Genomic DNA, 19,486 nt, shown 5'->3' with positions numbered 1-19,486 from the left:
CCGGCCGGGCCGGGGCGGCCGCCGGGGCGCGGGCTGCGGGCGGGACGGCGGGGCGGGCGGCCCCGCGCAGGTGGCGGTCTCCGGGCCGAGGGACGGGGCTCGCCCGCTTCCCGGGCCAGGGTGCCTATGCAAGATGGCTGTGTTTTGTCAGCCCCTGAAACAGTGTGTGGACTACGCGGCAACCGCACCAGGGCCGGACCGCCAGTCCTGGCAGTTTGTCCTGTCCCCAGCGTGGGCCTTGGAGCCCTCTCAGCGTTCGGAAGGGTGGCTTTGCAAAGGCAGTTGCAGAATGTGGGGGTAGTCAGATGTCGCCAGCAGCTTCTGCATGGGGCAGAGAAGGCTGAAAACCACAGAAAGAAAGAAAACGTGGTTTGGGGATTGTTACATTTCCCCATTTTCCAAATCTGAGTAGCATAAGAAACAGACTTTTCGTGGCTTAAGTTATCCTTGTTACTTGTCAGTTGATTGGCCTTAGAACCTCCGAACCATCCTTAGATGGTATTGACAACGCCAATGTGTGAAGGTTTGCGACAGAAGCGTCATGCGGACATCCCATAGGAGAGTGAAGGAGATAAATTTCATAGATGAAGGGCACTAACTGCTGTTTGTAATCTGAAGATCTCACAAAGCGTCTTAGTCATAAACATTATCCTGAAACAGATATATGGAAATCAGATATGAGGGGGAGGAATGGATTTGTCCAAGGTCACTTAAGTGAGGAACAGACCCAGGAGAAACAACAACAAAAAAAATATCCAGGCCTCCTGTTTCATTATTATTTAATGACTGTTAAGTGTCCGTGGTTGCTGTGCAGAACACATGCAATCTACAATCTTGTTCTACAAGCACATATGCAAAAAGCTTTGGCTGAGCTGCCAGCAAAGAATTCCTATAATTTGAGCCAAGAAGAGTTATTTTGCTTGTTCGTTTTGTTTTCAGGAGACCAAAATATTTATTGTTGGATTTATCCAGGAAGGCTGTTCTACATCGGTTAAATTCATCACATCTTCAAGAAATGTTAAATGACATGGGTAATGTCCCCTTTGTATGCCGGGTTTTTTCATAGCTCCGACTTCTTGGTTTTAAAAAAATTTTTCTAACAGAGGGAAAGAAAAGACCATTTTAGGTGAAATCTTGGATTATTTGAACCAACTCAGCAGTCTGTTTTGTAAAATGGAAGTAATAATGTTTATCTGTATGATGGTAGGCCACGCATTCTTCCTAGTTGTAGGTTTGAGTACTTAACCACCTGGAGAGGTGACTGCTTACCCTCATGTTGGCTTCAGGAAGTTCTCTCAGTGAACGAGTATTTATTGAGTGCCAGCTGTGTGCTGGGCACGGTTCTGGGTGCTGGGAATGCAACAGTGAACAACACAAGCAACGTTCCTGCCCTGATGGAGTTTGTGATTTCTGAAAGCATCGCCTTGTGCAGGGAAATAGCACCTGGAGCAGGGGAAGGCAGGAGGGGCTTTGGAGCCCCCAGAGTTGCAAAAACTTAGGTAAGGGGAGAAGGGGACTATAGAGTCAAGATAATGGGGTCGGAGAGCTGCCAGTGCAAGAGGGGATCCTGGAGAGGCCCCAGGGGTCAGTCTGAATTGGCCCTACTTCTAGAACTCTTGAGCTAACAATGGCCTCAACATTTGGAGTTTAAAAAAAATGGGGAATGGGAGGAGAGGAGCAAACCCTTATAAGTTATTTTCTGTAGGATAGAATACTTATGGCCACAAATTTAGATTTGTTTATAAGTGAAAGTAAAAAAAAAAAAAAAAAACTGGAATGGAAAGGATTTTAAAAGCACCACTGTTCCCATCCACTTGGCTCCTGTCAGTCAGCTGCCAAGATTACTGCCTCACAGAGAGGAAACTGTTTCTGGCCACTCTCTTGCTATCTCCACGCACACTTTATCACATCACCCTTTATCACCTTGGTTTAAAAATCGACCAGTTGCTCACTTGCTTGTTGTCTGTTTCCTCCCTGAAGAATGTAAACTCTGGGACAGCTGTGGTCTTATCTGTGTCCTTCTACTAGCCTGGCACTGCCCGCCTCCCCAGCCCACAGTTTGGGGCCTTTCCCCATTTGCTGTACCTCGTTATTAGGTGATCTCATCCAGTTCCATGGAAATTACCATACACAAAAGTAGGGAGAACGGTGTAATGAACCCCTTGTACCCATCACTCAGCTTCAAAAATAGTTGACTAGTGACCAATCTTGTGTTCCATCTATACATCTACTTACTCCTCCTACCTCTCCCCCTTGAATTATTTTGAAGCAAATCCCAGACTACATCATTTCATCTGTAAATATTTCTGTATGTGCCTCTTAAATCTCTAAATCTGCAGATTCTCTATTATTTGCACTTTGTTGGAAAATATGGATCATTTGTCCTGCGGCTCTGGATCCCAAGCCCGTTTCTATAACTGTCTCTGTCCTCAGTCTTGCCCAGTAAATGGCATCACCACTTACTCAGCGGTTCAAACCAAAAAGTATATCTTCCTTGAGCCTCCTTTCCTTCCACCCCCATGGCCAGTGCTATTGGTCCTGCCTCTGAAATGCTTCTCAGAAGAACCTCCTCTCTCCTTGCTCCTCACCTCTCACCTGGCCTCCCACAGTGACTTCCTAAATGACCTTTCTCTTTCCACGTTCGCACCGCTGTGTCCTGTTCGTTCCATAGCATACACAGGTCAGATTTACAGCATGTAAATCAGATTAGGCCACATTCTTGCTTAAATCCTTTCAGTGACCTCCTGCTGCTCTTGGTTGAACTGCATGTGTGTGGGCCCTGGCGTTACCCCCTCCCTCCCCTCGCAGGGTGCCACAGACCAGCCACCTCTGTCCATCCAGTCCTCCCCTGCCTCAGGGTCACTGCACTTGCCCTTTCTGAGGCTTGAATGTTCTTCCCCCAGCTTTTACTAGGACCCGCTCGCTATCTTCTAAGGCAGCATTTCTCTCCGTTCCCACGTCATCTTATTCTTAGAAAAATGCTCACGTTTGTAAAGTACACTAAGGAATGGTGGAAGGGATTTGGAGGCATCCATATGGAACCTGATGTAAAAGTTCATTACAGGCATACCTCATTGTGCTTCACCGTATTGTGCTTCACAGATACCGCATAGTTTACAAATTGAAGGTTTGTGGCAATTCTGTGTCAAGCAGGTCTGTTGATGTCATTTTTCCGACAGCATGTGCTCATTTCCTGTCTTTGTCACATTTTGGTAATTCTCACAATGTTTCAAACTTTTTCATCGTTATTGCATCTCTTATGGTGATCTGTGGTCAGTGATCTTTGATACTACTCTTGTAATTTTTTTTTTGTTCTGGTTTTTTTTTTTGAGACAGGGTCTCACTCTGCAACGGCCTCTTAGTGTTCAAGTGAAAGGAAGAGTCACAAGTCTCTCACTTTAAATCAAAAGCTAGAAATGGGCCAGGTATGGTGGCTCATGTCTGTAATCCCAGCACTTTGGGAGGCCGAGGCAGGAGGATTGTTTGAGCCCAGGAGTTCGAGGTTTTAGTGAGCTCTGATCGTGCCACTACACTCTAGCCTGGGTGACAGAGTGAGACCCTGGCCCAAAAATAAAATGAACTGAATGAAGTCCATAATACTCTGAGGAATCAAAGGCAGTGTGTTTGTGGTCAACATCTTTGGTTTTTTGTTTAGAAACACTAGAGTTAACCTATGGTTCCATACCGCAATCTCAGACTTCCGTGAGTGCTAATCCTAGGGTGTGCTATTAGGTGTAACTTGACCATCTGAGGCAAGGAGTTTGAGACCAGCCTTGGCAGCATAGCAAGAACCTGTCTCTACAAAAAATTTAAAAAGAACAACTTAGCCAGATGTGATGGATGCATGCTTGTAGTCCCCACTACTCGAGTGGCTGAGGCAGGAAGATCACTTGCACCCCAGAGTTGCAGGTTACAGTGAGCTATGATGGCACTACAGCCTGAGTGACAGAGCAAGACTCTATCGCTAAAAAAAAAAAAAGTTAGAAATGATTAAACTTAGGAAGGAAGACATGTCCAAAGCCAAGATAGGCCGAAGGCTAGGCTTCTTGCACCAGTTAGCCAAGTAAGAAAAGTCCTTGAAGAAAATTAAAAGTGCTACTCCAGTGAGCACGTGAATGGTAAGAAAGCAAACGGCTTTATTACTGATGTGGAAAAAGTTTGAGTGATCTGGATAGAAGATCAGACAGGCCACAACATTCTCTTAAGCCAAAGCCTAATCCAGAGCTAGGTGCTAACTTTCTTCAATTCTGTGAAGGCTGAGAGGTGAGGAAGCTACAGAAGAAAAGTTGGAATCTAGCAGAGATTGGTTCATGCAAATTGAAGAAAGAAGCCATCTCTATAACATAAAAGTGCAAGGTGAAGCAGCAAGAGCTGGTGGAGAAGCTGCAGCGAATTATCCAGAAGATCTGGCTAAGATAACTGATGGAGGTGACTTCGACAACCAACAGGTCTTCATTGTAGATGAAACAGCTTTCTATTAGAAGATGCCATCTAGGACTCAAATCAGTAGAGCAGTCAACGCCTGCCTTCAATGCTTCAAAGTACAGGCCGACTCTTTTGTTACAGGGCAGTGCAGCTGGTGACTTTAAGTCAGAAGCCAATGTTCATTTACCGTTCTGAAATCCTAGGCCCCTTAAGAATTATGCTAAATCTACTCTGCCTGTGCTCTGTAAATGGAACGACAAAGTCTGAAGGATAGCATATCTGTTTACAGCATGGTTTACTAAATATTTTAAGCCCACTGTTGAGACCTACTGCTCAGAAAAAAAGATTCCGTCCCAAATATTGCTGCTCATTGGCAATGCCCCTGGTCATCCAAGAGCCCTCAGGGAGATGTACAGGAGTTTTGGTTTCTTTTTGGTGGTGGTGGTGTTGTTTTTAGCCTCTTTACATCCATGGATGTACAAGATTAATGTTTTTTTTCATGTGCGTTAACAACATCCATTCTGCAGTCCGTGGATCAAGGAGTAATTTCTACTTTCAAGTCACATTATTTAAGAAATACATTTTGTAAGGGTGTAGCTGCTATAGATAGTGATTCCTCTGATGGATCTGGGCAAAGTGTGTCGAAAACCTGGAAAGGATTCAGCATTCTAGGTGCCAGTAAAAACATTTGTGATTCATGGGAGGAGGTCAAACTATCAGCAATAACAGGAGTTTGGAAACAGTTGATTCCAACCTGTATGAATTACTTTGAGAGGTTCAAGACTTTAGTGGAGGAAGTGACTGCTGATGTGGAAATAGCAAGAGCAATAGAATTAGAAGTGGAGCCTGAAGATGTGACTGAATTGCTGTAATCTTTGCTGCAATCTGAATTGCTGTAAATAATGTTTGAGGAGTTGCTTCTTATGGAGAACCAAAGAAAGTGGTTTATTGAGATGAAATCTCCTAGTGAAGATGCTGTGAACATTGTTGCAATGACAACAAAGGATTTAGAATATTACATGAACATAGCTGATAAAGCAGCTGGCACCGTTCTTCAAAAAATTGAAGATTGGCTCCAATTTTGAAAGAAGTTGTACTGTGGGTAAAGTGCTGTCAGACAGCGTCTGCGTGCTGCAGAGCAATCTTTCATAAAAGGAAGAGTCGGTCGATGCAACATACTTGATTGTTGTCTAATTTTAAGAAATTGCCACAGCCACCCCAGCTTTCACCAACTACCACCCTCATCAGTCAGCAGCCGTCAACATCAAGGCGGGACCCTCCACCAGCAAAACTATTATGACTTGTTGAAGGCTCAGATGATCGTTAGCATTTTTTGGCAATATAGTAATTTTAAATTAAGGTATGTACATTGTTTTTTTAGACATGATGATATTGTACTCAATGGACTATAGTATAGTATAAACATAACATATATATAAATATACTAGTTGAAGTTATACATTTAAAATTCTTCCTGGCCAGGTGCAGTGGCTCAGGCCTGTAATCCCAGCATTTTTGGAGGCCATGGTGGGAAGATGGTTTGAGGCCAGGAATCTGAGACCAGTCTGGGTAACATAGCAAGACCCTGTCTCTACCAAAAAAAAAAAAAAATAGCCAAGCATGGTGGCGCATGCCTGTAGTCCCAGCTATTAATACTTGGGAGGTTGCTTGGCTGAGCATGAGAGGGAAAGAGATAATTTTTTATAAAAAAAAAAAAAGAGAGAGAGAAATTTTTATTAAATAAATTAAAAAAAAAATACTTGGGAGGCTGAGGTGAGAGGATCACTTGAGCCCAGGAGTTTGAAGTTACAGTGAGCTGTGATCACACAACTGTACTCCAGCCTGGGTAACAGAGTGAGCCCTGTCTCTAAAATAAATAAATAATAAATAAAATTCTTTTCTGTCGTCATTGATGAACGTCTTTAAATTTCTTATGAATGGAACACCCCAGGGTGTACCTAAGGGAGTTTTCTTCTTCTTTTTTTTTTTGGAGGCAGAGTCTTGCTCTGTTCCCTGGGCTAGAGTGCCATGGTGTCAACCTAGCTCCCAGCAACCTCAAACTTCTGGGCTCAAGGGATCCTCTTGCCTCAGCCTCCCAAGTAGCTGGGACTACAGGTGCATGCCTCCATGCCTGGCTAATTTTTTCTATTTTTATTAGGGATGGGGTCTCACTGTAGCTCAGGCTGGCCTCGAACTCCTGAGCTCAAGCAATCCTCCTGCCTCAGCCTCCCAGAGTGCTAGGATTACAGGGGTGAGCCACCGCACCCAGCCCAGTCTTTTCCAAGTATAAATTTATATTTGGGTAAAGTTTCTTCCATAGCAGGGCTGAAAAAGATAAATTATAGAACTCAAAAGACAGAGCTCCCCAGGAAAAAGTTCAAACTTAACCTGAGAAAACGTTGGGGGTGAATATCCTTAGCTTCTTTTGCTTATATATCATTTAACATATTTTACAATGAATATGTCTTTGTAATAAGAAAAACAATACATTTATTTTATAAGAGTTGCTGTTCAGTAGACATGGCTTAAAGGTTATAAGAAAGCAGGGAAACTGAGGCCACCTTCTCACTTTGGAGGCCACAGGATACGGGAGTGTATTCGAAGCAATCTCAGGGATCCATATCCCCTCTTCACTCAGAATTCCAGTACATTCCAGTGGCCATCCTACTGAAAGCACCTGCCGTTCTCCACCGGACAGCTTTCCTTCCACCTGCCGTGTGGACGTGCTGGAGGGTTAATGCCCTGGGAGCAGGCTGCGGCCAATGGCGGACGGGGCCTGGAGGCTCCCTACCTCCCTCGCCCTGTGAGTAGGAAAACTCAGAGGCACGGGCTGCACTGTCTTCCTGAGTTGGCAGCAGGCTTGAGCCCCAGTCGCAGCTACACAGCAGTACCTTGCTTAATGTCACCTGGCGTGGCTTCCTTCCCTTTCCTGCCTTACTTCCTCTCTAAGTCTTCCTGGAATCACCTCCCAGAGAAACTAGTTGAATCACAGAAACAGAAACTAAAGTGGTTGCTAGGGGCTGGACAGAGAAGGAAACGGAGCCGTATTATTTAAGGGGTAGAGTTTCAGTTTCACAAGATGAAAATTCCTATGGAGATGGGTGGTGGTGACGGCTGTACGACATTGTGAATATTTAATATTAATACCACCGAAGTGCACCCTTAAAAAATGATTAAGGTGGTAAATTATATGCTATGTGTATTTCACCACAATAAAAAAATGGAGACAAAACAAAACATACAGAACAAAACTAGTCACACTCAAATACTGCCTTAAGATCTGATTCTAGAACAACCTAACCCAAGATGGTAGGAGTCAATATTAATTTTGGGTAGCAGAGGGAAACCAACAGTATATTGAGCTCTTGAAGCTCTCACAAACCGATCCTAGTGGATTCTCTGGTGGGGGCATCACAGACACGGGGGTGTGACCAACCTTCCCCTGCTGCCCGCCACATGACCAACCGCCAGGACAGGAGCTGCCATATTTATTTTAACTATTTCCCTTTAATTTTAAAATAAATCAAACATAAAACAGATATGGCTAAAATCCATTTGAACAGTCTCCTCCCCGCTGCCGGCCACCTTCTCTCTGTCTTCAGGGGACCTAGCCTCAAGAATGCCATTGTATGTCTTTCCCATTCATGTTTTTATGCTTTTAATATATAATGTCTTTTAAAAACCAGTGATTGTGTTTCTTTTTTTTTTTCAGATGGGGTGTTGCTCTGTTGTCTGGACTAGAGTGCGTGGTGTCACCATAGCTCACTGCAGCCTCAAATTCCTGGGCTTAAGCAATCCTCCTGCCTCAGCCTCCTGAGGAGCTAGGATTATAGGTGCGTACCACCACATCTAGCTAAATTTTTCTATTTTTTTTGTAGACAGAGGATCTCCCTATGGTGCTCAGGTTGGTCTCAAACTCCTGGCCTCAAGTGGTCCTCCTGCCTTGGCTTCCCAAAGTGCTGGGATTACAGGCGAGAGCCACCACACCTGATGATAAATTGACATTGTATCATCAAGTTATACCTGCACACTCATTTGTGTTACTATTTGCTTAATGTCTCTCTCTCCCACTTGACTGGAAGCCCACAAGAACAGAATCCAAGTGTGTTTCTCACTGGTGAATTGACACCGCCTGCCATGATGCTTGACCTGTGGGAGATTCTCAATATACATTTGTTGTTTGAGCGAATAAAATCTACCTTTACTATTCTAAAGCGGGGACTTCTATCCCTAGAGTTTCCAAAACCAGACAGCATTAGCTTTTATTTAAACCACTTTGATTTCTTTCAAATCAAGGACATCTTGGTCCTTAAGTAGTGGATTCAGGAGGGAACTAGAGAGAAATTTTCATTCTGCCTTGTTGTGGAGAACGAGCAACAAGAGCACTCACCTCAGCTCGCTTCTCTCTCCCTCCAAGTGCCTGGGGGGAGAACGGGGACAGCAGTACCGACCAGAGAATATCAAAGCAGAAGTATGTGATGCTTTGGCACCCACGGGCTCACCTGCTGGCATCGTAAACATCTAACCCCAGCCCTGAGAGTTTAAAAATAATTTTTAAAGATACAGTGGGTGAACAGATGGCCTCAGGTTCCTGTGCCCACCTGGTCCTGGAGACATGGTGCGGTGCTAAGGTCTGCTCCGGGCCCCCTCGGGCCGTGAGGCCCTGCTGCTACAGGCTCCACCTGGGGATGCCTGAAGCTTTGGGTTAAGAGGCTCAAAGTGCGTCTGAGCTGTTAGCACAGAATTAACGAGGGTGAGCAGACGCCTGAGGCCTTCTCCGGGACGCTTCCCCCTTGTCCTGCAGTCTGGTACACAGGCTGTGGCTCAATAAACTTCAGATTGGTCGCTTCCATGTACCAGGGAGGGCGTGAAAGGGAAGTGAACTCCTTTCCCAGTGCCAGTGCCAGCCAGTCTGTCTGCTCCAGATTGAGAACTGCACCTTGCCATGACAGAAGGTCCAAAGAACACAGTCAACTCAGCGTCTCTGGCCAGCGATGAAGTTATTGGTTCTTAAGGGGCGAGGGAATCTATGGCCTCGTGTCATCAACGTACTCGCCGCCTCGAGCTAGACCCAGCTGGACCCAGTGAGCCCCATCACAGCGAGTCTTAGAACCCGCTTGTGCCGAGGCGTGCCTAGACAACCGCGTGTGTTTCTCTGTAAAGCTGGTACTTTTCCTTGGTGGAAAAGGAGGAAGTGAGAACGTGACCTTTGGAGTAGGACAGACCTGGGTTCCTCTGCTGGCCTCCAACCTGCTGCGGGTGACTTGAGCTTTCTGAGCTTCAGAAAATCCCCATTTTACAGAGCAGCAGAGAGAATTCGGTGAAAGCATAACTGGATCTCCTCATCTGGATTTGGAGAGAGTAAAAGTTCCTCTGGAAAAGACAGATGTGATGTGAAGATCAGATCCAGGCGGCGACACGAGTGACCAGGGGCTGCAGGCCGTGGCATGGCCTCGTGGCTGGTAGAGGCCTGCCCCGGTGAGAGTCGGCGTGGCTCTGCTCCTGTTCCTAAGCCACGTGGTGGCTTGGTGCTTGGGAGTGGCCTCCTTTAGTCACTCACTGCGTCACCCTGGCACAGAAAGGTTCCAGTCTCGGTCCCACACAGTGTTATTCATGTTAGGAAGGAGAGTGGTTTTCATTTTCAGAGTAACATGGCCTCCAGGTGACTATGTAGCTCCAAAACTTCTGATGTAGCCGGCTGTCCCCTGTCCTGAGTTCTTACTTAAGGCTGAAGACACTGCTGTGAGAGGTATAGGGGGTCTGTTGCCCCTTATTGGCTAAACTGGACAAGCAGAATGTCTTCTCCCTCTCCACATCTGAAAGAGCAGTTCTGTCCTCCTGCCTACAGAGCCTCTCATCAGGCTATGGTTTGGCCTCTCATCTTGGGAACATTCCCGATGGGTGGAACAGTGGGCTTGTGTAATTCCACCTCTTGCACCACCGTCACGCATGTGCAACATCAGGCTGGACAAACACCTACCCGAGGACACATACATTATCATTCAGGGAATGCCAGCTTGTAGGCCCCACGCCCACGGTGAGTGTCATGGACTCACCAAAGAGGCATGTTGCAAATGGCCAGTGGCATCTTGTTCCAAACAATATGAAGCTGATAGTAATGAGGGAAGGTGTCCAAATGACACTTCTCTGGATTCTCCACCTAGGAAAACACAAAGAAATTTTGGTGGTTGGAGGTCAAGCCGGTAACTTCTCTACCGAAACTATTCTTTTAGTTCTTTCAAGCTGGTTTCGCAAGGTTTTAAAGAAGTCACCCAGTTGTGGGTGGAGCATTATCTTAGAACTACTCCCAGGGACCTGAAATACCATCTGAAAATAAGCAAGACATGTTTGTTCCCAAGGTCAGGGGCTTCTTTGGACTACAATTATACTTCACTGTGCGCCAGTCACACATGGATTTTTAGTTTGACTTGTAAGCCCTAGCGAGTTGTTGGCAGGCATTTAAAAATACGTGGAATCATAAGATATATAATATTTATCCTTCCCTTGTTTGTTATGACATTTTTGCCCTGGAGCTAAGGTGGCAGGTATCAGAAGTGTTGTACATACAGTCCATATCTCGTACTGTGCATTCATTCGCAGATTTGGGCTTTGGCAGAGATGCTAAACCCACAGATGCCAATTAGGAAACTAAAATCCAGTCATTACTCAGAGATTAAACATTTCAACACAGTGTCTCAAACCATAATTTAAGGCAGTGAGCTTTGTTACTGGGAGAACAAAAACGCAGAGAGGCAGACAACTATTTTTGGAGTTGTTCTTATCTTCAGTACAATCTATTCGATACATTATCTACTTGTTTACAGTATTCCCAACCTTACAAATCAATCTAAATGAAACATCGTGTAATGACACATTGGTGAAATGGCCTGGGGAGAAGCAGGGAGGAAGCAGGCAGAAGAGGTGATAAGAACAAGAGAGAGAGAGAGAGACCGCCTCTCCCCCCTCAAAAAGGTTAAGGAACAAATTAAAACAATTAAAGTCCATAGTCTTTGCATCACATTTTAAGAGGCAGTACAGTTAATTTTGTGCCAACTCTACTCTTTGTGTTTTGTTATATCTTCCAACTCAAAGTATAATCGCAAGACTATAAATTATACATACAATATGTACATATCTGGAGCACATGCTAATGAAATTTCTTTAGAAATGTCACAGTTTACTGTTTTATATATGGCAAGTCATACATAACAGTATCTATCTGTCCACAATCAGAAAACATGACTTGCTGAAAGAATTAAGTTTAAAAAGTCCATTTCCCAATACTTAAACATTTGGTCAACTGTCTTCTTACGATTTCATTTGTCTGTTTTTATCCTGCTGTTTTTGCATCATTTAACACATTCTTAATGGCTTTCTAAACAAATTAAATGAGTTAACATAGGTAAAGTGCTTAAAAGCACTACGTAAGTATATACAATTATTATTATTTATTACTTCTGACTCTGGAAATTAACAGAGCTAAGAATATTTTGAAAGTGCTGAGAGCATCTTACTATATTTATAATACATCATATTAGGATAATAACAGCCCAAGTATTCCAGGGCAGTGTAAACTTAAAGTTTTACATAATAAAAATAATTTTCTTTTTTTTTTCTTGAGACAGAGTCTCGCTCTGTTGCCCGGGCTAGAGTGCCGTGGCGTCAAGCTCACAGCAACCTCAAACTCCTGGGCTTAAGCAATCCTTCTGCCTCAGCCTCCCCAGTAGCTGGGACTACAGGCATGCACCACCATGCCCGGCTAATTTTTTTCTCTATATATTTTTAGCTGTCCAGATCATTTCTTTCTATTTTTAGTAGAGACGGGGCTCTCGCTCTTGCTCAGGCTGGTCTCGAACTCCTGACCTCGAGCGATCCTCCCGCCTTGGCCTCCCAGAGTGCTAGGATTACAGGCGTGAGCCACCACGCCTGGTCAATAAAAATGGTTTTCAAAATACTTAAAATAATTGGTTTAACAGGGTTTTTTTGTTTGTTTGTTTGTTTTTGTTTTTGTTTTTTTTGCATATGCAGAGCATGAATTCTGGAGAGAATTCTGCTCTATTGGGCCTAGAGTCCCTCAGAAGCCTGGTTAAAACTCAGATTGCCACACACAATAAATGAGACTTGATCAGAAAAAAAAAAAACACCTTAGATTGCCGGTTCCCACCCCAGAGTTTCTGATTCAGTAGGTCTGCGCAGGGGCCTGGGAATTCGCATGGCCAACAATTCCCAGTTGACGTTGATGCTGCCGGGGCCGGGGACGCACTGTGAGAGCTGCTGCTCTCGCTAAACCATCTCTTCCAAACCAGCCCGCTTCGTGTTTGGTGTTGCATTTTTTTGTTGTTGTTTTTTTTTTTTCCTGCAACCAGTTCCATTCTTTTATTATTTCATGTCAAGCATGAGCTTCAGCTGTTTATATGGGCCAGTTTCTTATCTTTTTTTTTTTTTTTTTATTTGAGACAGAGTCTCACTTTATCGCCCAGGCTAGAGTGCAATGAGGTCAGCCTAGTTCACAGCAAACTCAAACTCCTGGGCTCAAGCCATCCTCCTGCCTCAGCCTCCTGAGTAGCAGGGACTATAGGCACTTGCCACCACACCTGTCTAATTTTTCTATTTTTAGTAGAGATGGGGATCTCGCTCTTGCTCAGGCTGGTCTCAAACTCCTCCTGACCTCAAGCGACTCTCCTGCCTCAGCCCCCCAGAGCGCTGGGATTGCAGGTGTGAGCCACCGCCTCAAGTGATCTCTTGATTACCAGTTGTCACCTAAACTAGAGAATATTGCTTCAACGTCTAACTTCAGGTTTTCTCCAGCCTCCGTTTTCCTTGAGAACAAGTTTCCTCTCTCTGTTGTTTGCTTTCTTCCTGCATCCTTGTTTTGCTTGACTTGCATTGGTACCACTTTAGCAATAATTCCCTAACCGTAAAAAATGTCCTCTCTGAATCTGTAGTTACAACTGCCTATGTTAGATGGAAAGAAAAGTGCCCCAATACTTCTGCAGGTTGCAGACATGGATACAGTTACGATTAAGCAGTAAATTACAAGACGCTGTTAGAACATGCCTCAGATGTGTTGGGAAAAGTTGAATGTCCTCACTTGCCAGTAGGAAAGAAAAAAAAAAAGAAAAGCCCAGCCAAGCTTAACCAGACAGGGCTTGTACTCAGTGTGACCATAAAGCCACTCCCAGCTTGTGTTTTCAGGAATGAAGGATCCAGTGAACAAAAAGCTAGGGTTATATTACACACCACATGCTAATTTCCTCCTTAGATCAGGTCAAACCATTTCCTGGTTTGCAAGGGGCGACTTTGATTAGACTAATTGTGAGATTAAAAGTCCCAAACCTCTATGACTGGCATGCCAAGAAAACCTACAATTTAATTAAAACAACAACAACATCACATAAAAGGACTCCATTCCAGGCCCTCAATGAGAAGATACAGGATTTGAACCTTGATCTGCCATCAACTAACCAAGCACTGTGACCTCATGGCACCTGGCTCTGGCCTCAGAGGCTGGTTGTTGGTGTTGGGCCCTGCACAGGGACGTTGACGTGGGCAGCCCTTGATTCCCAACCCAGACCTCAGGGAAACAAGCGAACACGTACCAAGGAGGCCCCGACTCTCAGTCTCTAACTGCCCTTTGAGCCCAATTCAGGATATGCTTCCGTGGAAGGAAGTCTCTTTGCTGGGCAAACATATACGAGTGACAACTTGATGATGCCTCCTCCCCAAGCCCGTCCCCAGCACACGCGGTGGCCGTGTCAGCAGCCTGCTGAGCTGCACGAGGAGACGCGCTGACCAGAGGGAGTTGTAGTTGTCACAGTCGGGTTAATTGAGGTAAACTGTGGGCTAAAAAGATTTTCTGTGCTTCGGCCTGGGACCCCCAACCACCACCTGTAACATCAGTTTTGTAGGAAAATGCTTCCTGGACTGCAGATCCCTCAGTAAACGGCTGGCTGTGTGTCCTCATCGCAGGATGTGGGAGGGACCTTAGAGATAATACAGTCGAACCCCAGATTGTCTAACGCCTTCCTTTAGGAGGCTCCCAGGTACAGGATCAAAGCGTGTGTCGCAACAGTGTTGCTCCTGGGCGGCAACATGTTCTTCGCGCGTGGCCCCCGGCCATCTGGCGGCAACAGCATCCCTCGGTAACTTAGAAATGCAAATGCTCAGGCCTCACTCCAGAGTCAGAAACTCTGGGGGTGGGAGCCAGCAGTCTGTTTTAACAACTCCTCTGCGTGGTGCTGAAGTTTGGGAATCACTGGTCTGGAGGAAAAACATGTTTATAGAGGGAAAGTGTTGGAGGGGATCACTTTGTTGTCACCCTTGAAGGTGCTTGGTATTTGCGTGAATAGCCATTTCTGTCCCTTCTTTGCAACCCAGAAAAGCAGATATTACTTCATTTTGCCCTCTTCAGCAAGAGCAGGCCGACAAGGTAGTAGCCGAACGCGCTCTCTCTCTGCCTTTCTCTGATCTCACGATGGAGCCAAGATTCTGCCCAGAGAAGGTGCTCCTGCCAGCACCAGGCCTGTCCGCCCCGGAGGTCACCAGGCAAGGTGCTTTCCCACACCGTTCAGAGGCAGCCAGGCAAGCTGAGGTCAGGGACGTGACAGCTTGGCTATCACCTGACAGGGACAAGATCTGCTTGTACGCTCCGGAGTCCCGTCTGGTCCTCTCGGGGAGCCCGCCAGCTTGGGAAACACCTGGTAGGTCCCTCCACATACGGCCAGGAGAGCTGAGGGCTGGGGCCTCGCAAAGCAAGGACAAACGTCCTCGATAACTCTCCCTGCGCTGCTGTCAGAACAAATGGCAATGCAGGGGGCACCCAGAGGGCTCAGAGCCATTTCAGAGACAGGCATCGTATGAAGACTATTCACGGATGGCCATGTGTGTTTATTACATGTGGGTGACTTTTTACTGTTTGTCTTTCTGCCTTGCACAAATTCAACTAGGAGTTCCTGAAGAAGGGGCCATCACCTCACTTAATAGTCTGTTGCTAGGATTCAGCCATGTTGTTATATGTATCTGTAGTTCATTTGTTTTAATTGCTGAATCATATTCCATTGTAGGGCTAAAACACAACTTATCCATCTGCTCTCTTCTTGGTAGGCATTTGGGTTGTTTGGGGGTTTTGCTACTGTGAATAGAAGACAGGATGCTCTTATCTGGAAAAAAGTCAGGAGCAACTTATCCTATTGATAACAGAACCTATTATGAAATATAGTAATCAAAGCAGTGCCGTTCTGGCCCAGGGGTTGGCAAACTGACCAGTGGAATCGGACGGAATGGTACGGAACTGCTGTGTATATCAGAGGTGGTGTTTAAGACCAGTAGGGAAAGGAGGGACTGTTCAATAAATGGGGTTGCGTACAATTATTATCCATAGGAAGAAGGATGAAATTGGATCCCTACCTCCAACTATAAATAAAAAATCAACACCAAATGGATTAAGACCTTCAATATCAAAGCAAAACACAAAAACTCTAATGATAAAATATAGGTAAATCTCTCAGACCTTGAAGTTGGAAAAGACTTCTTAAATAAGACACGAAAATACTGAGCTAAAAAGGAAAGACTGGTAACTTTGACTATATTAGAAGTAAGAGCATTTGGTTGCCCATAGATTTTATGTAAACAAATCTCCAGGACTACAGATCACTCTGCTGCTCTTAACCACTCCCCAGCGATAAACTTTTTATAACTTGAGATTAGATTGGAACATAAATAAAATTGCAACTGACTCCATACTTACAGAGAACCATTCTTTCCCCCAAATTGCAATGATGTTATTGGAGCCCAATCACCTCCTTCGCTTGACCTGGTTCACCTTGAACAAGTGTGCCCCTCCTGCTTCCTGAATCCTCTTTCCCTCCCACACAGAACGTGAACGTCAGAGCCTGTGCAGGCTGGACACAGCGATGGGAGACACAGGTTTGATCCTGCTGAATTGCACAGGACGGCGTGAGTGACCAGGGGAACGAGGAAGCACAGGTAGCACAGCGAGAGTGCGCTGGGGGAGGCCAGGTGAGGATCAAGACACAGCATCAGGCGGGGCCAGTCTGGGGGTCTGACGTTCCCCCGGGAGCTACAGGGGGCCACTGAAGAGTGTTAAGCAAGGGAGTGACGTGAGTAAGTCGGTTTCAGGGAGATCACTCTGGTGGCAGCGGGGAGCACGGGTGGAAGGGTTTGAGGACGGTGGCAGGGAGTTCACCCAGGCCTGAGAGCGTGATGGCTGAAACAGGTGTCAGCACTGGGGGAGGAAGCGCCAGGCGAGGGGATGATTAGATTTGGGGGTGACAAAGCCTGGGGATCTAGGACAACTCTCCATTTTATAAATTGCTGCCCAGGCAGACAGATGCTGGTACCACCCGCTGAGTTTGGGAATACAAAAGGTAAAGCAAATTTAGGGAGGAAACTATTTAATCTTTTTTTTGAGACAGGGTCTTTTATGTTATTCATGCCAGAGTGCATGGTGTCATCATAGCTCACTGCCACCTCGAACTCCTGGGCTCAAAGCAATAATCCTCCCACCTCAGCCTCCCTAGTAGCTGGGACTACAGTCATGTGCCACCACATCTGGCTAATTTTTAAATTTTTTGTGGAGGTGGGGTCTTGCCATGTTGCCCAGGCTGGTGTTGAACTCCTGGCCTCAAGCGATCCTCCCACCTTGGCCTCCCAAAGTGCTGGGATTACAGACGTGAGCCACCGCACCTGGCATTCTTGAGATACACACGGGACATCCAGATGGCAGAGAGCTGAGAAAGAGGCCCACGGTGGCATGCCCAGGAGCCGTGCACGGAGAGGGGCAGGGCGAGCCCCGAGAAACCTCTGAAGAACCTGGCGAAGAGGGAAGGGAACTGGAGTGGAAGTGACAGAAGGCACAGGGTTGAGGGGGGTTTTTAAGTTTAAGACGTGTGAAACATAAATATGTAACCAGACTGTGAAAAAGATGCCAGCAGAATCGGAATATTTGAAAATATCTGATGGAGGAATCTCGTCTTCATGTGTTACATCGTCTGGGTGTTGAAGTTTCAAAGGAAAGGTATCGGTGTTTCCAGGAAGCCACTCCTACACTAAGGTAAATCCTAGACAGTGCTGAAATTATAACAGTCCCTCTCACCTCATCGACAGCAAATGACGGGTTTGTTTGTTTGTTTGTTTGTTTTTTGTTTTTTGTTTTTGAGACAGTCTCACTCTGTTGCCCAGGCTAGAGTGCCGTGGTGTCAGCCTACCTCACAGCAACCTCAAACTCCTGGGCTCAAGGGATCCTCCTGCCTCAGCCTCCCAAGTAGCTGGGACTACAGGCATGCGCCACCATGCCCAGCTAAATTTTTCTATATATATTTTTAGTTATCCAGTTAATTTCTATTTTTTTAGTAGAGACGGGGGTCTTGCTCTCGCTCAGGCTGGTCTCGAATTCCTGGGCTCAAACGATCCACCCGCCTCAGCCTCCCAGAGTGCTAGGATTACAGGGGTGAGCCACCGCGCCCAGCTGCAAATGACAGTTTTGATGCACAAATAAGGTATATTTCCAAATTTGCAAGAATCACACAAAGGAACGGAACTCAGGAGGGCAGGTGCAGGCCTGATGTCTTCATCTGCATCCCGTTAATATAACCACGTGGGTCCTTCTCATCGGGTTTTTCTGTTCACACAGGCTTTATGATACAAACACACGGGCATTTTCCAGATTCACGCAGATAATACAGAATATCATTACAAATTCATGACGCAGACGCTGACGGGCTGCACCTGGAACCCAGATGTATAAAGGGAAAGGCAAAGAAAAGGAACCTGGCAAGAAGTACACTGAAGACAAAGACACAGTGGAACCTGAGTTTCCCTGCTGGGTACCTGGTAGTGATCGTACTGGCAGGTTTCTGGCAGGAAGACGACACTCTAGATTGGCCAGATGTCTCCTTGTGTCCTCTTCCATGGCCGTCTACCCTCTGGGATGTGCTTTCTCTCGGAGGACGCCAAGTCACCGTGAGTGGACGCGGAGCCATCTAGCCGTTCTGCTTCCTCAGGGTCTCCAGCCTGTTCACTTCTTTTTTGCGGCCACTGACAGCACGCAGGACCCTCTGGACCTCGGCGGTCGCCTCATGGGCTTTATGCTGTGGAATCGGTCAGACCTGAGCTGAAGTCCTGGTTCTGAGACCTTATTGCTGTGTGACCTCACCTTTCTGGGTCTGCTTGTAAAATAGAGATAATACTTAATAAATGGCGGTCATCGTTGTTGTTGCTAACGCCTCCAGTCTCTCCCCAGGGGTACTTTTCTGTCGCAACACTCCCATCTGACCATACCTCCTTTCTGTTCAAAACCTGCTGTGGTCTCTGCTTCCTCATGGAGTGAGATCCGGGGGTGTCACCCTGGCGTCTAAAGCCCAACCTGCCTCTGCAGCCATTGTCTTCTATGGCGTCCACCCCGGTCCCCTGCCGCGTACGCTCTTGCAGTAACATCAGGCTTCTTTCCATTCCCTGAACAAACCCTGTGCTCTCCTCCTCTGCACCTTTCCATAGTGTGTCTGTGCGTCTGTGTGCGGCACGAATGCTTTCTTTTACCTAATCCGTCTACCCAACGCACACCCCTTCAAAACCCCAATTCTTTGTCTCTCTCTCCCCTAAGTGCCTTTGGGATCCAGCTTGTGTGTGCCTGCGTGTCTATTATAGCATTTATGGATCTGAGATGTTTGAAGAATGATTTTTAATTTATTATGGTTTTAGAACATCTAGAGAGTAGGCCCTTATCTTTTTTATCTTGGTCTCTCTGTCAGGTTCCCTCCCTCTCACCCCTCTTTTCCTGCACTTAGGAGGTAAGAAATAAATGGTTGTTAAATTGAATTGAACAAGCCACTCATACTGCAGGCCTCTAAATCTTCAGTGCGAGCTGTGATGATACAGACTTTCATCTTTACACAGTAAATTCCTTTGTGGTTATTGACTCTGCCCATGAGCATGGAGAGGACATGTAACGCCGTTGTGTTCAGTTATTACCTTATCCTCCGAGTGGCAGAAAGAAGAAAGACGGAGCTCACCAGCATCTCTTCTAACAACTAGAAAAAAGCAC

The 19,486-nt window shown here is 46.0% G+C and overlaps 1 long non-coding RNA gene across 1 annotated transcript; it reads left to right on the top strand.

Moving 5' to 3' along the window:
* Positions 1-72: 72 nt before the first annotated feature.
* LOC138393381 (uncharacterized) lies at positions 73-19,192 on the top strand. The gene is made up of 6 exons (XR_011235176.1): positions 73-1,031; positions 7,064-7,228; positions 8,138-8,258; positions 16,300-16,443; positions 16,860-17,497; positions 18,077-19,192. It is a non-coding gene; the product is annotated as an uncharacterized lncRNA (long non-coding RNA).
* Positions 19,193-19,486: the final 294 nt, after the last annotated feature.

The sequence above is a fragment of the Eulemur rufifrons genome, chromosome 11 (genome assembly GCF_041146395.1).
Source record: "Eulemur rufifrons isolate Redbay chromosome 11, OSU_ERuf_1, whole genome shotgun sequence".
Lineage (NCBI taxonomy): Eukaryota > Metazoa > Chordata > Mammalia > Primates > Lemuridae > Eulemur > Eulemur rufifrons.
Note: the sequence above shows the minus strand (reverse complement) of the source record. Positions and strands in the feature narration are given on the sequence as shown.